We start from the raw sequence: 6,000 nt of genomic DNA, 5'->3' as shown, positions 1-6,000 counted from the left end.
GGAAGAATTAGAGACGGGAGAAGCTACGGGTAATGACTCAGTAATAGGAGAGAGGACAGGAACATTGATAGGATCAGAGACAGGAGTATCATGAGTATAGTCACTGTGCAAGGGTGGGAGGGAAGAAGTTGAGGGACTGATGTGAGGCGAATTATTAGGAGTAGTAACTGGGGGAGAGAGAATGGGAAAATGGGGTGGATAGCCATTTGAATTAGGAATAAGAGAGGTAGGAGGTTCTGCCAGAAGATGAGGAAAAGTAGATTCATCAAATATGACATCTCTTGAGGCTAGAACTTTCCCATTTGCAAGAAGAACTTTGTAGCCTTTATGTGAGCTGCTGTAACCCAAGAATGTGGCTGGAGAAGATCTGAATTCGAGCTTGTTGTGATTATATGGTCTTATGAAGGGATAACAAAGACAACCAAACACTTTCATGATATGATAATTTGGCTTAGATTTGAAAAGAAGTTCATAAGGAGATGAGCATTGTAGAGTTTTGGTGGGAATTCTGTTTATTATGAAAATGGCTAAAGTGAATGCATCATCCCAATATGAAGTAGGAAGACCAGATTGGGCAAGGAGGGCAAGCCCATTTCCACAACATGCCTATGTTTCCTTTCAACAAGCCCATTTTGTTGGGGAGTATAAGGACACGATAGCCGATGTTGGATACCAACCTCTTGAAAGTATTTAGTAAGGCTTCTATACTCCCCACCCCAGTCACTTTGGACAGTTTTAATTTTGTGATCAAGCTGATTTTCAACCATGGTTTTAAACTGCTTGAAGACACCTTCTACTTCACTTTTAGTTTTCAGAAGATAAATCCATGAGAATCTGGTGAATTGATCAATGAAGGTGATGTAGTATGAAAAACCATTTCTTGATTTAACTGGGGATGGTCCCCAAAGATCAGTATCTATTAGCTGAAGTGGAGCTGTGTATATAGTGGAAGATGAGGGATAGGGAAGCCGATGACTCTTGGCAATGCAACAAGGATGACACAATATGCTAGTCTTTATTGAATGATAAGGAATATTACAGCTTTTGAGGGCCTTTTCTACCATATCAAAGGCACTATGGCCAAGACGTTTGTGCCAAATGTCTAAAGAGGAAATAACAGAAGCTGAATAAACAGCTGGAGATCCAGCGGAATGAGATGGAGAACAGTCAGCAGGAACACTGATGATGCGCTTATTTGGTAGTGAAGGAGGCTTGTGCAGAGATAGAAGTGATAAAGGCCTTCCTTAAGAGTGCCTCTGAGAAGAACTTGATGGGAGACCTGATCTTTCACAAGACAAAAGTTAGAGTGGAATTCAAAGTAAACATTATTGTCAGAGGCAAACTGGGAGACACTTAAGAGATTTTTTGAAATCTGAGGAACATGTAGGAGATTACTCAGGAGAAGAGATTTAGAATTAGGAAGAGATGAGGAGAGAAATTTAGAGCTGCCAATGTGAGCAATATCAATCCCAAATCCATTACCAAGATGGAGAGATGTACCTCCTTGATACTCAGTAGCTATGTTCAAATTGGACAGATCATTGGAGACATGGTTGGTAGCTCCGGAATCTGGGTACCAAGAGGAGACAGATGAGTTGTCATAGCTAAACTCAGAGGGAGGAACAGGGGCAGGCTGCCGAGGAGGCTGAAAGCCTTGAGGAGGCCTTGACTGAATGAGATTAGCCGAAGGTGGCAGCAGCATAGTAGGAGCTGGAGCAGTTCCGAACTGAGGTCTGCCAAGAATTGAACCAGAAGAACCAGAAGGAGTAAAGCCTTGGTCAAAGCGGTACCAGCAACGGTCGGCAGAGTGGCCGGGCTTTTGGCAGACCTGGCAAGTCAGTCTGTTGTTGGAGAAGCGACCACGACCACGACCACCTCGACCACCGCGATAACTGGTCGGAGGCCGACCATCATTACGAGGCGAAGCAGATGAACCAGAGCTACCATCTCTGCGAGGAGAGGGAGAGTAAGCAACGTAGGCAGAGGGCTGAGAGCCGTCGACATTCAGAGAAGGAGAACGAGCAGCCTCCAAGCGAGATTCAAAGCTTAAGAGAATAGCTGTAACATCAGGAACAGATCAGTCACCGGATTTGGATGTGACAGTGACCACGACGGGATCATATTCAGGACCGAGGCCACCAAGGATATGAAGGATATGATCATCCTGAGAAACACGTTGGCCTGCAGCACAAAGAAAATCACAATATGATTTTACTCTGTTGAGATACTCACTCATGGAAAGATTATTCTTCCGGAAGGTCTGGAGAAGGAGCTTGTACTGCATCACTTTGGCCTTGGATTGGCTGGCATAATTGGCCTCAATAGCCTGCCAAATGTCCCTGCTGGACGTGAGTCCGACAACAAGAATCATTGCGCTCTCGGAAAGTGAGCTTTGAATCCAGGCAGAGAGCAACTGGTCCTGACGATGCCATGTCGAGAAGGCCGGATTAGGGAGAGAGGAAGATGCATCGACTGGATAAGGAGCGACATTGTCGCCTGTGAGAAATCCTTCAAGGCCGTAGCCGGAGACGGTGGCCAAAATTTGCTGGCGCCAGGTAAGGAAGTTATTATCGGAAAGTTTGATGGGGATGGGGTGAGAATGGGTAAAGGTGAGAGGAGCGGAGGTGGGGAATCAGAAAAAGGAGAAGAGGCCATTGGATAAGAAGAAGATACTAAAAAAAATAGAGGATCAGAGCTGTGCTCTGATACCATGATAGGAAACACAAAAGAAATATGGGAGAAAGTTCACTGTTATATTACTCAAAAAGATGGTCTCCAAGGACTACATAATTAGCTATATATACATAGCATAGGAAGGATCTAGATATTATCAATCACTAAAAGACAAAGATGCTAACTAACTAAGGGATATATATACAGAATATTATTAACAAGATTGCAGCAAAATATTGTTGGTTTTCAGAGATGAGTTGGCATCGTCAATTCTATCCATTTTGATGTGATGATCTGGAACAGATACTGCAAGCTTCTGCAAGCTTTCCACGTTGCCATCCATCGAATCATCATTGGAAGTGGCACATGTGTGAGATGGATTATGTGAGCTAACACTTACTTAAAACATGAAAATTTAATCACATACTTAAAACATTTGGATACTGACACAACTAACAAAAAAAGAGAGAATAAATTAGTTCCAAAAAAGATTAATTACAACCCCTTTGCTCCAATCAACTTAGTGAGACCAAATGTGACACCCATAGCTAGCCACCCTCCGATCAAAACCCTCGCGGCCGACCGGGCCATGGGCGCCCTCCCCAAGGCCGCCCCAAGTCAGCCAAAGACCGCCAGGGCTACCGTCACCGATGCCACGACCGCGGCCACCCTCACCTTATAGTCCCTTATAAAGCATGCGGCCAGCAGCGGCACCATTGCTCCCACGGAGAACGCGAGAGCCGAGGCCACGGCCGCCTGCGTTGGGTTGGGCAAACCCTCCTCCCCTTTGTCGAATCCCGCCCGCTTCATGTGGGACAGCTCGATGTCGCGCTGCGAGTGGACGGAGCAGGCGCCGGCGACCAGGCCCGCGAAGCCGGTGAGGATCATCGCCTTGATGTCCTGCTTCACGGCGCCGACGCCAATCATCAGCGATGCTGTGGAGACGAGGCTGTCGTTGGCGCCGAGGACGGCGGCGCGGAGCCATTGGGAGCGCTTGGAGTAGTCGAATTCTTGGACTTGTTCGATCCCGGTGTTGGAAGCCATGGAAGAAGAAATTATAGGAAGGAGGAGGATTGTGTTTTAATGGAGAAAGCAAAGTAAGAGTGGTGTGGCCACACGCCTACAGGAAATGGGTTATTTATACAACGGAAGAATTCTCCAACTATAACTAATCCAATGTATAAATCACAATAAAACTAATTTATTTAGGATTAAATTAGTCATAGCAGAACAAAATACATTTTGTGTTCCAAGGTTATATGCGCTTCCATATATAGGGCGCTTTTTTAATCTTTCCAAAAAGTGAGCCACGCATGTCCCTTGTGCGTCTTTCCAATTAATGAAACACATAAGCTCCATGCGTTTTTCAATTGAATAGAATTTGGAGTTCTGACCAGTCGAAGAAGAAGGAGATGAAATTAATTAATTTGAAACACGTGCTCACTTTCTGGGAAGATAAAAAAAAATAGCCCATGTATGGAAGTGCATTGTTACCTTGTCTCGTTGTAGGAGTGAAGGTAGGATGATTAATCATGAGACGTAATTTATTCTTGACATTAAGGAGGCAGACAAAGATACTCCCTCCGTCCCCGATTAAGAGTCACATTTTTCCATTTTAGTCCGTCCCCCATTAAGAGTTACACTTCCTACTTACTATATTTATTACACACAAAAAGTCAAAGAGGTCTCACATTCCACTACCTAACTCCATTTATTTTATACATTCAAACACTTCCTTAAAACCTGTACCCGGTCAAAATGTGACTCTTAATCGGGGACGAAGAGAGTACATTGTTATTTGTTATGGGTCAAGGTTTTGAGAAAAACAACCAAACAAAAGATCAGATTAATCATGAACTTTAATCACAATTAATAATGGCAAACCACCTATACCTCAAATTGAAGTGCCAAATCAAAAATTAAAAAAGGATTTATTTCAAGAATTATGTTAATGTGTAATTGTTTTTTATTTTGGCTGTTGTAATGCAAGACGTTTACTGAATTAAGAGTATCCCCATCCGTGCTCTTGGCTAAGAGCACGAAAGTGGGCCCGGACCCACTTTTACTGCTTGTCCTTAGCTAAGAGCACAACACCCACATCCGTGCTCTTAGCTAAGGACAAGCTCAAGGGTCCCACCATTCTATTATTCAATTTAAATAAAAACATTTCCACAATATTAAAATGCATTAAAAATACCCGAAATACTATTACAAATTACAAAATAATTAAAAATTACATAATTAAAATCCTAAAAATTAAAAATTACATAATTAAAATCCTAAAAATTAAAAATTACACTACTCGTTGCCGAATTTCGCCCAAATGTGATTGATTAGATCTTTTTGTAGCTCAATGTGGGCTCTTGTATCGCGCATTGTGTGTCTTCTTTCCATCCTCTCGTTCACCGTCGTATGCACGCCTCGGCATGGCGGGGACCTCGCAGTTGAGCTTCCGGCTTCATCCTCGTCGTAAAAGTTAGCCGCCATCGGTCCTTCTAATCATGTTGTGCAAGATAATACACGTGTACATGATGTCGGCGATATTCTTAACGTACCAAAGCCGAGAAGGGGACTTCACAATGTTGAATCGGCCTTGAAGGACACCAAAAGCTCTTTCGACGTCTTTCCGAGCAGACTCTTGACGCTGCGCAAAAAGAATCCTTCTTTGCTCTTGTGGATTGCTGAACGAGTTCACAAAAGTCGACCACCTTGGGTAGATACCATCGGCGAGATAGTAACCCATGTGGTATGCATTTCCGTTGACGGTGAAGTCGATCGCTGGTGCTACACCATTCAAAATATCATCGAAGAGTGGTGAAGAATATAACACGTTCAAGTCGTTGTTGGATCCGACAACACCGAAATATGCATGCCTAATCCATAGGCAGTAGTCGGCGACCGCTTCAAGGATAAGCATTGGGCTGCCACCTTTGTGGCCGCTTAAATGTTGCCCCCTCCAAGTAGTCGGACAATTCTTCCACTTCCAATGCATGCAGTCAATGCTGCCTAGCATACCGGGAAAACCGTGGACTGTTTCGTGAAGACGAAACAACCGTTGACAATAGTCGGTGGTGGGTGCTCGAAGGAATTCTTCGCCGAAAGCAGAACGAACGCCGTCGCAAAAATTCTTGAGGCATAGGATTCCAGTTGACTCACCGACATGCAAATACTCGTCGAAGAGGTCAGCCGTTTGCCCAGTAGCAAGTTGTCGGATGGCACAAATACACTTTTGCAACGTCGTGAGACTTTGCCGACCGGTTGCGTCTGCACCTTCTTGAAAATATTCAACGCGGGTGGACAATGTGTTGACAATACGCATAAACAATC

The 6,000-nt window shown here is 44.1% G+C and overlaps 1 long non-coding RNA gene across 1 annotated transcript; it reads right to left on the bottom strand.

Moving 5' to 3' along the window:
* Positions 1-1,088: 1,088 nt before the first annotated feature.
* On the bottom strand, positions 1,089-2,743 carry LOC125217943. Its single transcript, XR_007175843.1, has 3 exons — positions 2,280-2,743; positions 1,501-2,181; positions 1,089-1,279 (listed from the first exon to the last, which is right to left on the bottom strand). It is a non-coding gene; the product is annotated as an uncharacterized LOC125217943 (long non-coding RNA).
* Between the last annotated feature and the right edge of the window lie 3,257 nt (positions 2,744-6,000).

Source organism: Salvia hispanica, chromosome 4 (assembly GCF_023119035.1).
Source record: "Salvia hispanica cultivar TCC Black 2014 chromosome 4, UniMelb_Shisp_WGS_1.0, whole genome shotgun sequence".
NCBI lineage: Eukaryota > Viridiplantae > Streptophyta > Magnoliopsida > Lamiales > Lamiaceae > Salvia > Salvia hispanica.
Note: the sequence above shows the minus strand (reverse complement) of the source record. Positions and strands in the feature narration are given on the sequence as shown.